Source organism: Euprymna scolopes, chromosome 13 (assembly GCF_053919585.1).
Source record: "Euprymna scolopes isolate OS-2025 chromosome 13, ASM5391958v1, whole genome shotgun sequence".
NCBI lineage: Eukaryota > Metazoa > Mollusca > Cephalopoda > Sepiida > Sepiolidae > Euprymna > Euprymna scolopes.
This window is the reverse complement of record NC_136494.1, coordinates 126,401,532-126,423,857: the sequence shown is the minus strand read 5'-3', so window position 1 is coordinate 126,423,857 and position 22,326 is coordinate 126,401,532.

Sequence of the window (22,326 nt, the reverse complement as noted above, 5' to 3'; positions counted from 1 at the left end):
TTTGTTGCAAATCAGAGAAAGTTCTTTTTTTTGTTTTGTCAATCAGACGAAGAAAATGGAAGTAATTTTTTTTAAATAAAAAAAGCTTGTATTTTTCAACCAATATTAATCGTTGACTGCTGCTGCTACTCCCACCGATTTAATGCCTCTCACCACCACTTTGCCTAACGGCTGCTGATGCTACTTCCACAAATTTAAATCCTATCACCACTACAATTTTTGTCTCTTCTGCTACTCCCACCGATTTAACTCCTATCACCACTACTACTTTGCATTTCTTTGCATTTATTTTGCGTTTCCATACACCAAACATGGATATAAATACCACTAAAACATGCGCTGGGTCATAAGCTTCATTTTGGTACCTAAATTGCCTGGGTGGGTTGCCTGTAGGCTGACTTAAACCGCGTGACATACACACACCTACAGACAGAGAGTACAGAAATTTATAACAGGATATATATATATATATATATATATATATATATATATATGTACATATATATTTATATGTACATATATATATGTACGTATATACTCATATATATATATATATATATATATATATATATATATATATAGAGAGAGAGAGAGAGAGAGAGAGAGAGATAGATAGATAGATAGATAGATATAGATATATAAGGTATAATGGACATTCTGTTGCACTTTTAAAAAATCATTGAAAATGTTATATCTATATCATTAATTGCTAGATGAAAGATAATGTTTTTAAATTGCAACGAAATGTACATTACATAAAATAAATCCAAGGTATTTTTTGAGTCATTTTAAATTAAATTTTTATACCTTACTTTCTAAAATTTATAAAAGTGCACTTTGAAGATAAATAAATTTCAAATTGAATCTTGTACCGTTATTTTTAAAGCCTATAGTAAAAACATTTTTGTTTAACAATTTTCATGCCTTGGATGAAATGCTTTTCTAATTTGTATCTTATCTTTTTAAGATTATATTTTAAAACTCTCCTTCTGTCTATTTCAGTTTGTATTTCTCCTCACACCACAACTCATTTTTGCCACACCCTCTTTGTATTATTACAGGTCTGAATATTCTCTCTGTTTCAGTTTGTATTTTTTCTCACACCACAACTCATTTTTGCAACCCCCTCTTTGTAATACAGGTCTGAATAATGAGAAAATCTGAATTTTTTTTAACAAAAACTTTAAAATAACTTTTTAGATTAAATATTTTTAAACTTCTTTCAGAATAGAAAATCTTTAAAATTTAATAAGGAACATATTTCATATAGGTTCCATTAAAACATTCAGTACATAAAAATAGAGATGAAAATTTCAAAAGAACTATATAACTGGTTATGGTCAATAGTAGTCATTGCCAGCGAAAGTCTTTGTTATTGTTATTCTATTATTAGTATTTAAAACATTTTGTATCCTGCTCTTTCGTGCGAGGATTAATACTGTTTTATTTCAGAAATTTAGATGAGATAAGCCATCAGTATCCTTGGTTTCAAACCTATTAATAGGGAACCTATGGTCTATTTTATTTAAACTTCTGACAAAAAATCAATATTATCTTCTTATTTTGAATTTTTTCCTCATAATAGAGTACTTTTCTGGAATTCTTTTTTTCCCGGAATGTAACTACTATAAGTTATATATATATATATATATATATATATATATATATATATATATATATATATATATATATATATATACATATATTATATATATACATATATATATAATATATAATATATATATATATATATATATTATATATATATATATATACATATATTATATATATATATATTATATATATTATATACATATATTATATATATATATATATTATATATATATATTATATATATATATATTATATATATATATATTATATATATATTATATATATATATATACATATATTATATATATATATATTATATATATATATTATATACATATATTATATATATATATATATATATTATATATATATATATATTATATATATATATATTATATATATGTATATATATGTATATATATATATATATATATATATATATATATATATATATATATATATACTAGCAGTTCCACCCGGCTTTGTTTGGGCCCTATGTACTGTTTATAACTTTATGTTCATATGTATATATTAAAAGTGTGAATATGTACGGTAATGCCTCTATATAATAGGCTTCCTTAACTACCATAGAGAAATATTGGCAGACGTCAATTTTTTTTAACTTTGACCTCAATTTTGATCCCTTAACATTTACTCTTTTGGGCTCAAATAAAATTAAAATGTTTGCCCCATGTCCAAGTAACATACATCTAAAATTTCAAGTGTTTAGACCGAAAATTGGCGGAGTAGTTTGGTAGTGTCTGCAAAGATCAACTCTGTAAACTTTGACCTCTTGCCAGCCAAATTTTCGCCCAAAAATAGATTAAAAAGCTTGATGTATGTTTGGATACCCTTTATGTGAAATTTAAAATGTTTAGACTAAAAATTGGCTTAATAATTTGCTAGAGACCGCAAAGGTAAAATCTTTTTAACTTTTGCTGACAAATTTTCAGCAAAATAACGATTACAAAGCTTGCTCTATGTCTAAATACTCTTTCTGTAAAATTTCAAATGTTTAGCCCAAAAATTGGCTGAGTAATTTGGTAGAGACCGCAGAGGTTAATTTTTAAAAAAACTTTGACCCGAATTATGACCCCTTAACATATATTGTTTTGGGCTCAAATCAAATTATAAAGCTTGATCCATGTCCAAGGAACCTATATCTAAAATTTCAAGTGTTTAGACCCAAAATTGTCGGAGGAGTTTGGTAGAGTTCCCAAAGGTCAAATCGTTGAACTTTGAATCATTAACAATCAAATTTCCCAAATCTCAGTACACCTTATGTCAAATCTCGAGTCATTAGACTGAAAATTGGCAGAGTTATTGTGGAGGACAATGTACACAGACACACACAGAGACACTTTCACTTTTATAGATATATAGACTAGCATGGGTGCCCGGCGTTGTCCGAGTGTTTGGAGGCGTGTGTTGAACAACAAAAAAAGTGGTAGTAGGAAGGCAGGCTCGAACCATACCGCGAAGGAGGAAAAGAATGTGAAAACAAAAAAAAACGTGACGTCTTTGCTGTTACGACCATCGCCAAAACGGAAGTGACGTAGGTTTTAATTAAGGCTAGACAATTGAAAAGATGGGATGACTTTCGAAAATATCGGCGAAAAAAGCAAGCTCTCCATGTAGAAAAGTGCCCAGTTGAGGGTGAAGAAATTAATGTTTTTAACCAATTTTCCGGTATTTGTCGTCTGAATGGTCGAGCTTCAAAACAATACTGATCTTGTGAAAATCCGACGCCTCTGTCGAAAGTTTTAGGCAGACATGCAGACATACATACATAGATTTATATATTTGTAGCTCAAATTTTCGACCCAAACCGATTAAAAAGCTTGCCCTATCTCTGAATACCCTTTATGTAAATTTTCAAATGTTTAGACCAGAAATTGTCTTTTGTAATTGGGTAGAGACTGCAGAGGTCACTTTTTTTAAAAAACTTTGACCCCTATTATGACCCCTTAACATTTACTGTTTGGGGCTCAAATCAAGTTATTAAGTTAGATCGATGTCCAAGGAACCTATATCTAAAATTTCAAGTGTTTAGGCCTAAAATTAGCGGAGGAGTTTGATAGAGTTCTCAAAGGTCAAATCGTTGAACTTTGACCCCTTAACAGCCAAATTTCTGGCCGAAAACAGATTACAAAGATTTTCCCAAATCTCAGTACCCTGTATATCAAATTTCGAGTTTGTTATTGTGTAGAGAAATGTACACAGAGAAATGTACACAGACATGCACACAGACACGTTCACTTTTATATATATATATATATATATATATATATATATATATATATATATATATATATATATATATATATATAAGTCTTTGGTTGCATGGTTCATACGATCAGTTTTGAATTTATTCATGCATGGGTAACTCACCAAAAAGCGTCTCTCAATTTCTTTTGTAACTTTGTTTTTAAAGTTCTTTTTCTTTTAGTTGGAATTTGAATTTCCTTATTCCATTTGTTCTAAGCTTATTGCTTCTCTTTACTTTATCGAAATCCTTTTCCTTCTCGTCTCACGTTCCTCCGTACGTTTAGCATTCTTTTATAATGATCTTTGCCCATTCTCCTGCCTCTTTTATTTCATTTGTTTTAGGTGTGTCCACGCATATCCACGAGAGGCTTAGTCTGTTCGTAATTTCTTTCATTGCTAAATACGTAGTTTGCGTGGAATCCTCTTAATTTAGATTCATTCAAACATCTCTTAGTTACATTGCTAACCATGCAAAAAGGAAAGTTTTTTTTTTTTTAACTCTTATTTACCCCAGACAAGACATATATTACCACTTGGACGTGAGGGTGGGGAGGAGGGTTACTATTTGGTACTATGTAGGAAGCTCAATAGTCAAATGTCTGTGTACATTACATTGAAATTTTTGCAGGTTAAAGAAGCAGGAAAGAGAGAGGAAATTCCCAAATCTAGGGTAACGTTACGTGGCGTTGCACTTTACTTTGGTAATTCGTAAAAATTAAACTGGAAGGAAATAAATAAAAATCCGGGTCGGCATTTTTATTTCTTTTTTAACAAAAGCATTTAGCATTTTTTTTTTAATTGCATTTTCACCCCAAACAAGGCACATTGGCACTTTGATGTAAGGAGCTACTATCAGGGACATAAACTACAGGGGTACTATGTAGGGAGTTGGGCAGCAAGATGTCGGTTTACATTACACTTGAATTTCTGCATGTCAGTACAGTTGAGGAAGCAGGAACCCGGAAGGGAATTCCAAAGTCTAGCGGTTCCAGGGAAGAAACTACTGGAGTAGAAGGCTTTCTTACATCTAGGGATCTTTACTGTGTAGGAGTAGGATTTAGCTGCTTGTCAGATTTGTCGGGGTATTTACGTCGAGGGGATACAAGTGCTTAAAAGTTAACGAAGTTATTGTGTAGGGAAATGTACACAGACAGACAGACAGGCAGATAGACACACACATCCACTTATATATATATATATATATATATATATACTAACAAAAGTACCCATCATTATATATATATATATATATATATATATATATATATATATATATATACTAGCAAAAGTACCCATCATTATATATATATATATATATATATATATATATATATATATATATATACTAGCAAAAGTACCCATCATTATATATATATATATATATATATATATATATATATATATATATATATATATAACTACTTCATTTACTCACATAAAATTAATATACGAAAGTATGAATTTATGCATAAACTTTAAGTATTTACTTCAAAAGTGCTCAATACGTAGGTAGAGCTAGTTAGTAAGTTATAAAATATATATGGCGATAACTTACTATATATATATATATATATATATATATATATATATATATATATATATATGTATATATATATGTGTAAGGAATTCATTACCATTACTCTTCCGTCTCGCCACCAGCTTAAAAGCCTCTCACTTCTGCTCCACTACATGTCAATCGTAAACAGCTATTTCTTATTTGTCCATTTTTTATAACCGTACACTTTCTTCTCCCTTCATTTCAAATGTCTATCTCCTTCGTCCATTTTTTTCCTTTTTCTTTTTGTGCCAAATCGCTCACTAATTTGCATATGCACCGAAACACTGCTTCTGCTGCTAATACAATTGCCTACCATCCACCATTCGGCTACTTCTAATACAATCTCATACACGCTCACATGTGCTATGTTACATTTGCAGTTAAAGGGAAGTAACTATTAGCTATTCTAATAGTTTGTTCCTTCAAACTGATTTCCGGCAACTAGGTACCTAAACAGTGAAGAGGTGGGATTTTGCTGTTTCTCGTGTTAGTCAGGGTATTTACATATTATGGACCTTGACAGTGAAGGAGGTGAGATTTTGCTGCCCGTCGGATTAGTTAGGTGTATTTGCGCCGAGAGGGCACAAGTGCTACAAGTTTGTTGGAGCACATTCTATTAAAGTACTTGTAAAACAGGCACAGGAATGCAACAGCGCGGTGATGGGACAGGAGTTAGAGGTTGATTGATAGTGCAGGGCCTAATTGGAGACTCTTTTTTGTACTCTAGGAAGAGAGACAGTTCAGATGTGCATGCTGGTTTGGTGGCTTTGAGATATTGTCAGATGCGAGTAGTTTTTTAGCATGGAGTGTGAAGGACCTGACATCCAATTATAAGATTGCTAAGAGTCGATTAGGGTAGCGGGACAGCACTACCGTCAAAAGAAAAGTAAGACACCTTCTTCCTTCTCCTAGTTTGTGAGCATGGGGTCCTGAATATGACCTAAAACTATATCCGATGGTGAGGCCCCACCTTGCGGGCCTTGGGGAGTGTGGAGCCACTCTTTAATTGCCATTGCTCCCAGGTCCACTCTGACCCGGAGTGGTAGTACCTGTTAGGGTCCCAACTATGGGTTAAATAGAATCTGACTTTAAAAAAAAATATACTCCATTAAAAATCGTTCCTCAAAATAACTAGATTCGGCAAGAAATAACCTGACAAAGGTTGCTATGCCGTAAAACAAAAACAACCAACCAACCTTGGGCATGGCTGAAAACGCATTTAGCTCCTTCAATCAGGGTAACGTGAGCTCATGGAAAGTAGGTGACTGATGTAATATGCAAGCAAACAGAATAATTCTATTCATGGTTTCGTATTTATTGTGCTGAACAGAATATACCTTTGGGTACAATGGTCAGGACAATCGTCCAGTATGGACACTGCTCGGACAGAAAGAAATTGCAACCTACTGTCTGTACAACTGCAAAGAAAGCTATGGCAATGCATCCAACTTTTCATTTGAGAAACAGCGTGAATAGGTTTCTAAATCAGAACACCTGATCGTCATCAAACTACTCTACGACAACCAGCAAAGAATAACGGGAAAGATTGTGGATGGTCGAAGCAGAGGATGACAGCGAGAAACATACGTCGACAGTCTAAACAGCTAGGCAACATCAAAAATGTTGAGCAACAATGAATTCATGAATGTCTCGAAAGAGAGAAATAGATGAAGAACCATAGCCGCCAATGCCTGTAGCAGGCAGGACACCACTTGAATTGTCGATTATGACATAATGTGACAAACTGGAGTATGTAAATAATTCCACTGGACCATTTGTAAAAAAATGAATATCATAACAGCATATCCTGGAAACATGTATTAGAAAGAATCGTAAGGAACAAGTCAGACATCATCATTTATGGCTATGCAACATTTACAGTTATATACTTAGTAAATGCAGTTGACATAGCGAATAAGACATGAGTGGGGTTAAAACAAATGTTCTCTCAATGTTCATACTACTTTCTACGGTGCGGCCTACTCTGTTCCGTTTCAGGAACTCGATTCCCTGCCTCTTCGACTTCAGGGTGTTTTATAATGTTGTTTTGGAGGACGAAGTTTCATTGATATGTAAATCAATGCATATGAAACTACACCCCCCCCCCATGATTTTTAAAGATCATCTCATAACTCTGTGCCCAGATCGGCATCACATCAACTTCAAACACCGCTGAACACTACTAGCCTCTCTCGAGAGTTGCTACCCAAATTTAAGTCAGTGTTACTAATGATGCCGGTGCTAAGAAGAAGAAGAAGAAGAAGAAGAGAACTAAATACCAGTACAAAAAAGAGAAATTGGAACCATAGGAAGATTACAATCATTACACTAATCACAAGAGCCACAAGAAAGCATAAAAGAATTACTGATGAATATACCTGATAAACTAAGTGCAAGAGAGATCCAAACAATTGTGCTTAAAGGAATGGTAAGAATCATAAAAGGATTTTACGTTATGAGTCTCTGAAGTAGTAGTGGGATGCAAAAAGAAAAAATATTGAAAAACAACCCCCAAAAAACAAAAACGCACACATCTTAATACACGTTTTTGTTCTTTATTTCTTATTTCATTTTTTTCTAATCTTATTACCTTCCTTTATATGTTTTTTTTTCTCATTGCCTTTTTTCATTTTTATTTCATTTTTTCCTTCTCTTTCCATTCACGTTTTTTTTTTTTCCGAAATATACTCCTGCTTTCTTGTCTTTCATTCTCATTCATTTCAATCTTCTTTCAATTCCGTCGTTCTCATAAATCAATCCTAACAAGTGACGCCACATATTTTATCGCAATATTTACGCAACAATCTGCCAGCTGCACAAGAACAGGAACTTCACTGAAAATTTATTATTCTGTCTTTTATCCATATTTTATAAAAATGAAAACAAAAAGAATTTCTCCATTATTTTTTGTCTTATTGCATTAAGTTCAACCTAAACCAGGTTTCAATTCTGCTCCATGACCTCTCCTGGAAAGCGACACGCAGCAAAGAAATTTGAGTTTGTGTTTATTTTATTTTATTTTTTTTATTAAATATAGAAATTAAAAAAATGGTATTAACCATTTTATGAATTAGATTTAAGGTAGAATATATATATATATATATATATATATATATATATATATATATATATAGAATATATATATATATATAGAATATATATATATATATATATATATATATTCTATATATATATATATAGAGAGAGAGAGAATATATGAATATATATATATATATATATATATAGATATATATATATATATATATATATATATATATATATATATATATATATATATATATATATATATATATATATATATATACACACACTCACTAGCAGGCCGTTCGGCGTTGGCCGGTCATAAAATATGCTTAAATATGATATTTTGATTTTTGTAGATTTCGAATGTATTATTATAGAGCCAATCTTCTATTGATTATTATATTGTATGCAATATATAGTAGTTGCCCCATCCAGGCGTGGCCCTTAAAATACATTTAAATATGATACTAATTCGTGCAGATTTTGTTCTCTATTGATAATTATATTGTACCCAATATATAGTAATGATGTCAAAATGATTTGAGTTAGAACAGAAATCAAAACATCTAGCGCTGTAGCCTTTACTATTACCGTTTGAGCTATCGACAGATAGATAAGAATGTTAAAGATTAAGCGACCTTAGACGAGTCGGCAAAGACTGTTCCACACACAGAGAGTCAATGTCACATTATATATATATAGGCCATCTGATTGCAAGGGGGTTACCACACTCTTCAGCACATCAAGGTACACTTTGGTATTGTCTTTCAAGCCGACTTCAAAGATGTGAGGTGGCATAATGTGGTCCTCACTTGAAACCACACCAAAGACCATAACCGTGTCCGGAAACTTTGTTGAGTTGTGCCCTCAAGCATTGAATCGTCCGGGTTTGCATTTTGAGGGTGCTGGCAATGGTCCTGTTGTCATAACTTGGATCGGTAGAGAGCATGAGTTGTACAGTGGTGCATCTTCAGTCTCGCTTGTTGAACATTGTGTCATTTTCAGACATAATAGAAGGCTCCTCTCGCTTTTGAAATTTGTAAAAAAAGAAAACCAGTTTTTCTCAAACAGAAATGGAATCATGTCGTCTTTTCGAGGGCGACAATTTTATTGTTCTAACCTGTAATTTTTCGATTTTTATTGTTATAAATATTAATTGTAGTGTACTTATATTGTTAAATTTATAAATAACTAGCGAGGGGTACCCGGCGTTACCCGGGTGTTTGGAGGTGTGTGTGGAAACTCCGGGGGTAGGGGGGGGTAAAAAAAAGTAAGTATGAGGATCGAATTCGAACCCTTGAGGCAAAGTTGTAAATTAAAGTGTGAAAAAAACAAAAACGTGCGACATTAACGATTGGCCCACCGCGAGATGCTAACGGAAACACGTTTGAATTTATATATTACTTGGATTTGGCAGGTGCCCGTTTTAATGAGTTAATGAGGTCAAGTTTGACTGCGGGATAGTATTTCATTTACTGCTGAACGCTTTTATTCCCCCCCCCACCAAGATGTTATAGGAAAAAGACTAACCAACATGCGACGAGCGACAAATGTTGAATATTTATCTTCCCGAAATCGAGCAAATTAAATAGACAGGCGAGCTTCGTTGTTAACTGTGAGATATTACGATTTATATGTGATATAAAAAGTTTTAAAAAGTTGTGAACCGACCAACCGCTTCTCTGAAAGAAGCCTTTTGTAGACATAAAGAAAAAGCGAACACACATACATACATACATTTTCGCTTTTATATTTATAGATAATGAACGTTTAATTGTGAGCATTATTTTATGATCACAAAAGAACATCTTTGCAATGAGGGAATTTTGGGGTGAAGGAAGGTAATATTTTATATGGATAGAAATCCTGCTTAGACTTCATTAACGTCATCACTAATCATATGTCCGTGTAACAGCATAAAAAAAGACAATAATGTTGACATACTGGTTCTCACCAGATCACCAATGTTAAGCAATGTTGAGCCTGGCCAGTACCAGATGAGTGACCATTTGGGAAGATGAGGTGCTGTATGTACCGCGAGATAAAATACCAGGTTGAGAAACTGGCGTGGTCTATCCTTCTCTTGTAGATAGATGGGACTCTCTTAAGCAGTCGTAGGCACCCATCTAGTGATGGCGTCACGATAAAAAATACCCTTGATTTTTTTTTTTTTTTTTACACAGTGATCACAACTTATCAAGGCCCGGAAGCCACTCAGGGATAAGGGTTATTGCAAGTACATTACGTTAGTGTGGAGATTTGATGAAGTGTTTACTTAAGGGGGCGGTTCATTAGGAATTTGTTAATGTTGGACTTGAAGACATCCAAGTTGTAGTCCGGAGGGAAGCAGGCAGACGGAACAGAGTTCCACAGGCGTGCAGTTCTAAGAAAGAAGCTTTGTTCATGGATTCCGCGTTTTGATTTAGGCACAGATATAGAGTGCGGGAAATTTTTCACAGTGGATTCAGCTAGACGGGTGTTTTTCGCGAAAGATTGGCGAGGGGGGGCCAGAGATTGGAGTTCAGCTCTGGTGAAGCATCAAGTATTCAGCTAACGACAAGATTTAAATTACACTACAAATTCGTGTGGTGAGTTCAATCTCGACTACGGCCGTGCCGAATGTACCTCCGGGTGTGATGAATTCTAAATAACATGAAAGTGCTGTGTTTCCTCATATTCATATACTTTAAATCCAATTGACAATACAAAAAAACAAAAAAACAAAAGACGAATACAGTTCATACACAATCAATTTTTAATATAAGGGACCGGACTTATTTTCACCCCCAAATAGCCTAATTTATCAGGATTCCCCACAGATGAGACGATTTAAGCGAACTCACCTGCATCCTTTGAAAGAAGGTAATGCACTGAAAGATGCCCACCAAATAAAATCGATGGATCTTGCCCAGAATTCCCCATATTAAGAAAGTAAGGAAAAACCTGTATGGTGTACATATTTGTGACAAAACGAAAATATCATATTCTAAAAATCACATAAATCGATCACGTAGTTTAATTTGTATAAAGAAAATTATTTTTTAGCAATTAATGACAATTCGTAGGCGTTACAACATAAACCTTGCAAGTTTTGAATTATTGCTAAGTTATCTCCCTTGTTTTGTTTAGATTTGTTTCAAAATGGTCGGTGAGACAATTATTCCTCTGATACTCATAAAATTTGATTTTTGTATTCAAAATGAAACTACTTGATCAGTTTAACGTGAATGTTGGAATATGATATTTTCGTTTATCTAGAGTATGTACATTATACAGACTTTTCTGTATTTTTGTTTTTCTGGTAAATAATGGGCTAACTACTAAAGTGTAGCTGCTGGGGCAGAGGAAGCTCTTCTAACGTCCAAGACGTCCAAGATAGGTTGGTGGGTGCTTATACGAATAGAGGAAGTTTTATCTAATATATAAAGGCAAAATGTGTGTGTGTGTGTCTGTGTGTATCTCGCAAAAACTTTCGAAAAGCGACGGATCCTGACGAGATTGGTATCGTTTTAAAGCTCCATCCCTCGGATAACAAATATCGAAAAGTTGGTCAAAAACATTAATTCCTTCACCCTCAACCGAGCAATTTTGTATAAGGAGGGGTCGCTTTTTTCGCCGACATTTTAGAAAGTCATCGTCTTCTTTTCGATTGACTACGCTTAATTTCAACGTTCCGAACTTCCGGTGGGTGATGGAGATATCGGCTAAGCCGTCCCATTTTTTTAAACCTTTTTTTTTCTCCTTCCTGTTACGGGATCGAGCCTGCCTGCCGGTCTGCCTGCCTACTACCACCTTTTTTTAACATCTCCGCCTGCCTACTACCACCTTTTTTTAACATCTCCGCCTACTGATTGTTTTGATTTATAGTAATAATAGCAATGTCAAGTAGACAAACGCAACCATTTTGTGGACACGGAATGTATTCCCTTATTCCGGAAAAGTCGTCTGCTTTGATCAGTCGCCGCATGTTGCACTTTGACGTTTTAATCCTTGGAAAATTTATATTTTAAGAAAACAAACAAAAATAGTTAAATATAAACAGCATTCGCCGAGAATAAAAAATTTATTACAGAATATATATTGTGTGAAAGTATAGAATTTATTAAAATAAAATGACAGAAATTAGGAATTTTTATGTAAGAATAATGTAAGCGACTATTCATGAGGGACTGTTACTTTTAAATTTGCAGTGTTCAAAATATGTGAATTCTGCTAATCTTCTAATTCGTTATTCCAAGAATGGAAAATATATGCATCCTGAATGAATAATATTTATACGTGTCACCTTGGTATTTTAAGCCTATGAAAACCGCCGCTTTTAAAGAAGAAAAAAAGAAAGCTAAATAAGTAGCTTATGTGAGCCGAAAGCAAATTATTCATGAATCTTATGCCTTGAATCGTATGCCTTGCAAAATCGTAATACATTATGTATTTAAAATAATGAAAGAGCAAATAGTATGAATAATGTAAGCGACTGATAACGAACAATTGTTTTATTGACTCTTGAAGAAGATTTATTGGTGAACGAAAATGGCATTGTTAGTAGATCTGAGCATGCGTATAAAAAATATTCCTAATTCCTGTATGGATAATTAACTAAAGATCTCGAGTATGATGGAAAGTAAAAATTAGTAAAAGTAAACAAACGTATGTTTTTGAAAACACAAACAAGGGAATAGCCTAATCGATGTTGAAGCGGATTTGCAGATGCAGCTTTTGAATAAAAAGCTATTTCAAACAATAAAATCATTTTACTTTATACATATATACACAGGCGGTAAAAAGAATGTCTGCACTTGTAATTTTTTCAAAAACTGCAAATTTAAGCTAAATTTAATGTAACTGTTTAAAGAAATTATACCTCATTTGATTGGCCTTTTATTCTCCTATAATTTTAGCTGTTCGTATTTGACTTTTAATTAAAATATTCTAGTGTTCACGTCAATTTAAAAATATAACTTCAAATCGAGGAGGCAAAAAGAAAGTCCGCACAATGGAGAATTGTTATTTAAAAGTAACTTTAGGACATTAATGCAACACAAATACAACAGGAACACAATTAACTAGTTAATATTTAGTAGCACATCCCTTCTTCAATTTGACAGCCTTGAATCTTTTGGGAATTCAATGAATTAGAATGCAGTAATACTCCGGGGAAAGAGCATCCCACTTTTCTTTAATTTTTGTCCAAAGTTCTTCCAAATTTGAAATTTTATCATTGCGTAGCTCTTGCTTGATGTAATGCCATGCGTTTTTGGTAGGATTTAGGTCTGGAGATTGTGCAGACCAATCCAAACACGGAATATCATGCTCTTCCAGGAACCTCTCGATATTGCCAGCTGTGTGAATGGGAGCATTATCCTGCATGAAGATGGGATTATCATCCAAATTTCGACCAAAGTAGGGTAGAAAATGCTCAGTCAACATATTAATGTACTTGGTGGAATTAATTCGACCTTGCAAGCGAACTATAGGTCCTGAACCATTGGTACTAATAATGCCCCACACCAAAAACTGAACCTCCACCACCTTGCAGCGTTGAAACTGAGCACCTAGGATTAAATTCTTCATCTTTCCTCTGACGGACGTACTGCCTATCAACACTGTCTAGCCTATTGAACTTGCTTTCGTCACTAAAAAGCACTTTTGACCAATATGAAGAGTCATGACCTTCATTGTATCTGACGAAGTCCAGACGGCTCTCTCTGTTCTTTACAGAAATCATTGGCTTGTGTCTTGCTACATATCCTCGCAAATTAAATTCCTTTAATCTGTTCTTGACAGTAGAAAGAGAGCACTTTTTAACAAGATTGCACTGTTGTTGGATTTGAGGAGCCGTTTTAAATCTGTTTTTAGGCTGCGGATCTTGATAGCATTGTCTTCCCTGTTAGAAGTAACTCTAGTACGACCAGATTTAGGGGCATCACGAACACTGCCAGTGTTTTCGTGCTTTTGCACAGTTTTTTGTACCGTTTTCTCATCACATTTCAATCTGCGGCCGATTTCCCGATTGGATAAACCAGAAAGGTGGAGATTAATGAGCTCCTGACGATCACTAAGAGAAAGTCGTGGCATATGGACTAAATGTTACGTTGTATAACCTGGAACAACAACAATTATAATTAGAGATGCTTTGTTGCCTGTTGGTGGATATTTTAAACTGATTTAGGGGCGATAATTCAAACTGATTTTAAGCGAATTTGTTGCTGTGGACATTCTTTTTGCCTCCTCAATTTGAAGTTATTTTTAAAATTGACGTGAACACTAGAGTATTTCAATTAAAAGTCAAATATGAACAGGTTAGATTATACAGGAATAAGAGGCTAATCAAATGAGGTGTAGGTTGTTTAAAAGTTACATTAAGTTTAGCTTAAATTTGCAGTTTTTGAAAAAATTACAAATGCGGCCTTTCTTTTTGCCAGCACTGTATATATATATATATATATATATATATATATATATATATATATGCATTTATATATATCCACATATATATAGAAATATATGTACATGTATACATATATGCATACACATATTTTTATACACATATACCTTGCAAATATACCAAGTGCAAGAGTGTTTCAAACACTTAAAATGACGATCAGAATCTTAAAAAGATCTCTCGGTTGGAATATCTGAGTTAGCGGGTGAATGTTTGGCATCTGGTAGGATGCGTCATCCCAAGCTTGAACAATCTGATAAGAAAATTAACAAAAATAGGAGTAACTTTATGGAAATATATTTTTTTCTTGAGTTACTCATTTTCCAAATGTTGGTCTTTTATTCGTAACACTTTGTGTACAATTATTTTAGGCCCCGGTGTTGCCATACAAATATAGAATAGTTTATCAATTATAATTTTGAACAACCCTCCATTTAGCGAGCATATTAAAATACCTAAATAATTTTGTAAAATTACTGACAATAATTTTAAAGAAAACGCAACACTAAATAAACTATTTAATAAAAATCCAATAAAAGTGTCTTACCTTACTATTAAAAATGCAAATATATCATCAAATAATTCCAAACTCTAACGTTGAATAACATGAGCAAGAATGAATTAAAACTGGAGTAAAAAATGTAGGAAAAAAGAGGAATTTCGAACTAAGAGTATTGTTTATAAATGTAACGTTATAGTTGGTGGTTCATCTGCAGCATATATTGAATCAACCAGAGTCGTTTAAATTTAGACAGTAATAAAATTAGGCAGTAGTAAGGAAAACATGTAGGTTAGCTACTGATTAAAATACTGCATCACTAGCTTCTTATATGAAGGAACTTAAAGAAAAAAATAAAGAATATTCCATGGAATGGACCATTTTAATTAAAACTAATAAATACACCCCTAATAAAAGAGGGAAATATAAACTATGCATCACAGAGTCGATAGAGATACTAACGCATAAGGGTAATATTATAAATGAACATAATGAAATCATAGGAAGTTGCTTGCACAAGGGCAAATACAAGCATATTAAGTTTGATCGTAACAAAATAACTAATACATTAAAAGAGTATATACACGATAAAAATTATAAAAACATAAAAGAAAGTATATATTGATTGTATATATTTAACTGGAAATTAATGAGGTATATGTGATGAAAAAAATAACAATGTAAATTAAGCCATTAGTGTACTATACCTCACATTATCAGTAATAATTACTACCATTGTGTTTACAATTGTGATACAATGAATGTATGAATAGTACCTTACCCTGAAATAACCTGCAATTTGGGCACAGTGTATTTATACTATTTAAAAATAATTGAATATCTATGTATATAAAAGCGAAAATGTATGTATGTATGTGTGTATGTTTGTATGTCTGCTAAAAACTTTTGACAGACTGAACAAATAAAGGGATATAGGATTGCGATAGAATAAATATGATAGTGAATAATATATCTGACAAATAATGTACATACATTTAAATAGCATGTATAGCCAACTAAAATTAAAAACCATGAGTAAATAAATGCAGTAGAATTAGGATAATCAAGTAGTAATTAGTAAATAAATGGTAAAAATAATCAATCAATTGTAAATAAAAATGTAATAGCATAAGTAAATAGTTTTTTTTTTAAATTTTATTTAATTATTTGTGGATTATTATCCTTTTCTTCTAGTTGTTGTTTTCGCGACGTTTCAGTCAGTTATTGGAATGTTGGTTAACCGTGATGGAATAGAAATGTCAAATCTCCAAACTGCATTCACAGCAATTACTGCCTTCCATAGTTGTTGTCGTCTCACCACGGTTTGGCCAACTAATCCTTTGACCGGTTTAGGGTGGGATTGAAACCTCTACCTCCAGACAATGCTCACCTGGAATCGTAAATATTCCGCATCTCTATCCACTGCACCACGAGTTTCAAGGCCAGGGGAATAATTGGCCGTAACGTTGATGAAGATGAGGATAATAGTCCACAAATAATTAAATAAAATAACAAATAATTATACAAATTACTCATCTCAAAAAGAAAAACAAATTAATTCAACCATGAGTAAATGTTTGAAAGTTTCTGCATCTTCTATAGAATGTTTATTCATGAATACGCAACCAATCAGATGTCAGGATATGCGATTAGTCATAAAAATAACAATTGCGGGTTTGTATTACTGTACACATAGATTCGAAAAAGTTGTCAAAAAACAAATATATAACAAATAAATGTTATCAAAGGCAAGATAAGTTATTTTTCTACCAAACTGGATATATTTTTTGTGTTTTTATTCAATGTAACATGTTTATTCAGCTCGAAAAACATGCAGTGTTTACCGATGTATTGGACAATTCAAAATGGCGGCCGACTCTCTCTTAAACACGGTAAGTTCGAGAAAAGGTGTTATAAATAATAAACTAGACAAAATACTGTTAGAAATTCGCTCAATATATATTACCGTGACATAGGTTGACATATATTCGGTATCTTTTTAATAGTATTTTGTCTAGTTTATTATTTATAACACCTTTTCTCGAACTTACCGTGTTTAAGAGAGAGTCGGCCGCCATTTTAAATTTTCGAATACATCGGTAAACACTGCATGTTTTTCGAGCTGAATAAATATGTTACATTGAATAAAAACACAAAAAATATATCCAGTTTGGTAGAAAAGTAACCTATCTTGCCTTTGATAACATTTATTTGTTATATATTTGTTTTTTGACAACTTTTTCGAATCTATGTGTACAGTAATACAAACCGACAATTGCATTAAGGTCACATCAAGATAACGATCATTTTACAACTCTTTTATGACGAATTTCAGACATTCTTGAACCAATTTTTATTAAATGAATTATTCAAGCTTTTTTTTTGTTTTAGATTTTATCTAATCGTTGTTCTTTGAATGAATTGAAATATAGACTTTTATGCGAACACATTCCTGCAAATGAAAAAATCACAGAAAACTATATCTTTCTTACATTATTATTCTCATAACAATTTCATCAACATCGATATTTTACATTTCGGCTGATGAACCTTCCAGTCTTCTTCAAGCATATTTTTTTGTGGGGAGGATTGTGTAGTTTGCTTAAAGCATTGTGCATAGTGTGAAAAGAGTTATGTTTGAAAACTATGAAGATGCAGGCTTGTAGAAAAACACTGTTGGGTAAAAGACAAAGTAGAAAACATAATAGCAAGAAATTTACTGCCAGCCTTCTTCTGACCCTGAGCTCGAACACATTCTTTTTTTTTTTACATAGGCATCACCACTTTATCAAGGCCAAGAGGCCACTCAAGGATAAGGGTTAAAGAGTGTACAGTAGAAATTGGACAATATAGTAATCATTAGTAATGAAAATTTGGTAAATTTGATAACTTATATGGAACGGTTCATCAAGAACTTATTTACGTTAGACTTGAAGACAACCATATTGTAGTCAGCCGGAAAGCAGGAAAACGGAAGACAATTCCACAGGCGTGCAGTTCTAAGAAAGAAGCTTTGTTCATGGATCTCCACCGAATGGTTGTACACATAAAAAAAAATGTTTACCTCGAAAATTCAAAAAACATAACACCACAATATGACCCGAATTCGGCATATTATGTGGTAAAAAATGATAAAAAATTATTGAAATCTTTCAATATTGTCATTCTTTTTTATCTTACACAACGATGTTCTTCTACAAGACTGCATTGACATAGCCTTCAAACATATCTCCATACATAACTTTGTGTATTATGACGTTTCTTTTGCATTTAAATACGATTGTTGTTTATTACAGTGCGACATGAACGTTGCATTTACCATTATCTTTCCATCCTCAGGTGTCATTTACGCACAACCAACAGACGTGGAAATATCTGGCTCTGCATTCAACACTGCAGTGCCCCGCCCACTGCGACACTTACAGGTTTTGAAAGAAATAATAACAGTAGTAAATTTTCTTTAATATCGAATTAATATTTACACTAGGCTGGAACAACCTAACACATGGATGGACTTTATAAAACCTATTATTTTCCCATATGTCTTTTTAGTAATTAGTGATGTTTTACTATCTCGGCTACACATGACGAGAAATAGATGACTTATCTATATCACTCCTGTCTCTGCCCAATAGAACTGCGTCGACTTTGGAGTAATTGACCATAGAGGATTCTATGTGGTAGTCTGTGGCTGGGCATTAAAATGATGTGCCCCAACCACCTGGGTGCTCATTGGATCATGATGGTCTGCTTGCCCTTCCCGACATCTTTGTATGCAGTACTCTGTCCCTCCATGTGATTCCAGGCATCTTCAGGAGACATTTTATACAGAAGGTGCCCAGACTTCTCATATGGCGGCTATAGATCGTCCTAGTTCACATCCATACAGCAGTGTTGTGATGTATACTGTTCTATACACTAGTATTTTGGTGTAGATTCTGAGATTGCTGTTCTGAAAAATCCTATTCCTTAGCCGACTGAAGGATGCTAATGCTTGCTTGAGGCGATTCTGGATCTCGTCATCCAATGAGCAGGTGTTAGATATTATGCTCTTCAGATATTTGAATGTGGGTATCGTGAGCAGGTATTGCCCTGCTGTTGTGAGAGTTTCGAAGATCATGTCAAGAGATCCCTGGAGAGGTGTCGAATAAACCCCTCTTCACTAGAGAATTTTGCTTCCTTGCGCTCCTTCTGCTCACATATAGTGGTCTGTATTGAGGAGCAGTGAATACAGGACTATACAGTGAAGCGTACAAAGAGGCATGCTCTCCAGTCCATCTCTGCTCCATCCGGCACTGCTTTCACATGCCAGATCTGTGGGCCCAGGATTTGACTAATTAAACATCAGCCGACTCACAAGAAGATCGCCACCATCGGATAACAATGGACAACTAAGAAGAAGAAGAAGAAGAAGAAGAAGAAGAAGAAGAAGAAGAAGAAGAAGAAGAAGAAGAAGAAGAAGAAGAAGACTATCAACCCTAATTTTGATGGAAACTATTTTCGATTAACTAAAATTCTAACATTAATGGAAAGTTTTAAAAAAGCCAAATCTAATATTCTTAACATTTGCCAATTAAATCTGTGCATAAAAATGCGATTTCAAACTTAAACTCTAAAAAAGAATTTTAAGGCCGAAATATTATTCCTGTAAGCAATTACCAAAGATTAAAAATGACTAAAAAACAGAAATTTTCATTCAAATTTCCATAATGCCTTTGCCATTAACAGAGTTTTATGAAAAACTTAATCGTTTTTAATATAGCGTTATATGCACAAAAATATGATTATTGTATAACATTGGAATTATCGTTAAAAACGGATATTGTTAGAAAAAATATTTTCGAAATAATACATGTTGAAAATCGTCTAATCGTTATGGAAATTATCAGATAATTAAATACGTGTCACTACCCGGATGTAGGTCTCACAATTACCACTAAGAGTTATTCTCCTTAAATTAGAAACATGGAAACGTAATTTAAAGTGGATTTAAACAAAGGGTTATAATTTCATGTGGTTTAGGCAGATGAGGAATCCAAGCATCTTTTCATGTTGATTTGGTTTCGGAAATGAAGAGGTAAGCGTGCTATATCGACCGACAAATCTTTGTATGGAGATACTTAAACGTATATTTAAAAAAAAAAAAAGAGAGAAAATTGAAGAAGAAAAAAAAGAAAAAAGAGTAAGAAATAAGGAGAAAAGAAGAAAAAAAATGAGGAAACTGTGATAAAATAAGTTTGAGGAAAAGAAGAAAAATGAAAAAAAGGAAGCCTTGTAGATTTTAAATGTGTTGACTACATCTGGAACAGATTATTAAGATTTACATGTCCGCACCAACATGAATAATTAATGAACCAATATCAGAAAAGGGTGTCCTTTTAGAGCAAAATAGACAGATAAATAGATAGATAGATAGAGAGAGAGAGAGAGAGAGAGAGAGAGAGAGAGAGAGAGAGAGAGAGAGAGGTTGAGTTGATAATAGTAAAAGAAAATATTTTTTAATCAAGATTCCAATGAAATTACAACGCTGCTGCCCTCAAACCAGAATGGCACAGCTGTCATAAAGGTGCCAGTTTACATGTTCTGCGGATTGAAGAACAGCTTGGTATTTATTGATTAAATCTCAGATTGAGAATGAGGAATAATTGTGCATACAATGATGAGACATTCATCAGATTATTCCCGTTTTCTTAATTAACAAAACATTTAATATCTGATCAGAGTGAAACATTAACGTAAGAAAATTAAGATGGTCGCTTATCTTGAGGAAGTATCGATTACAGTCAGTAATGGCTTCATACAAAAAATCTGACTGAATAATATAATTTCATTTTAGAATGTGCAATTTAAAAAGAAACATAACGAAATTATCTGAACGAGATATATTGAATGTTAAGTTATTTTAACATCGATTCTAAAGTTAAAATATTTCACAATTTGTTGTACGAAATATTTTTCTGGATGAAAATCCATAATAGGTCCAAAAATGGATGGTCACATTTAAAAAAAAATTATATTTTCACCTCCAAAAAGGCACATTGCTACTTTGATGTAGGGGCTACTATCAGGGATATAAGCTACAAGGGTACTATGTGGGGAGTTGGGTAGCAAGATGTCGGTTCACATTACACTTGAACTTCTGCATGTTAGTATAGTTGGCGAAGCGGGAACCCGGAAGGGAATTCCAAAGTCTAGCGGTTCTGGGGAAGAAACTACTGGAGTAGAAGGCTCTCTTACATCTAGGGATTTCTGCTGTTAAGGGGTGGGATTTTGCTGTTTGTCGGGTTTGTTGGGGGTATTTACGTCGAGGGGGTACAAGTGTTTGCAGTTCGTTGGAGCATTCACCGTTTAAATACTTGTAGAACAAGCAGAGGGATGCTACATTTTGTTGATGGGACAGAGGCTGAAGCTTAGATAACAGTTCAAGACATATCAAGTTGCGACTCTCTTTTGAACCTTGTCTAGAAACGAGAAACTAGTAGCAGATACACCAGTCCAAATGTGACAACAATGCTCCATACATGGGCAAAGGATGGCCTTATAGAGGTACAGGATACTTTCGGGTGTTAGTAGCTTTCTAGCATGGTAGAGAGAACCTACCTTTTTCGCAGCAGTCTGGGCAATGTTCTCAATGTAATAGTTCAAACTCATGTTTCCTGTGAATGTAAGGCCGAGGAGTTTGAAAGATGTACTTTCAGATAAAGAGTCATTGGCCATTGCTATTGTTGGTAGGGATGGTTTCTTGTAATTATTGAAGGAAACAAGTTTAGTCTTGGCAGCATTGAATGTGACCGTCCATTTTTGTCCTCATTCCACTATGGATTGGAGGTCATCTTCTAGTGTTTCTGTCATTTCTTTAGATATGTGTTTATTTGTTTTACTGTCATGTCTGTTATAGAG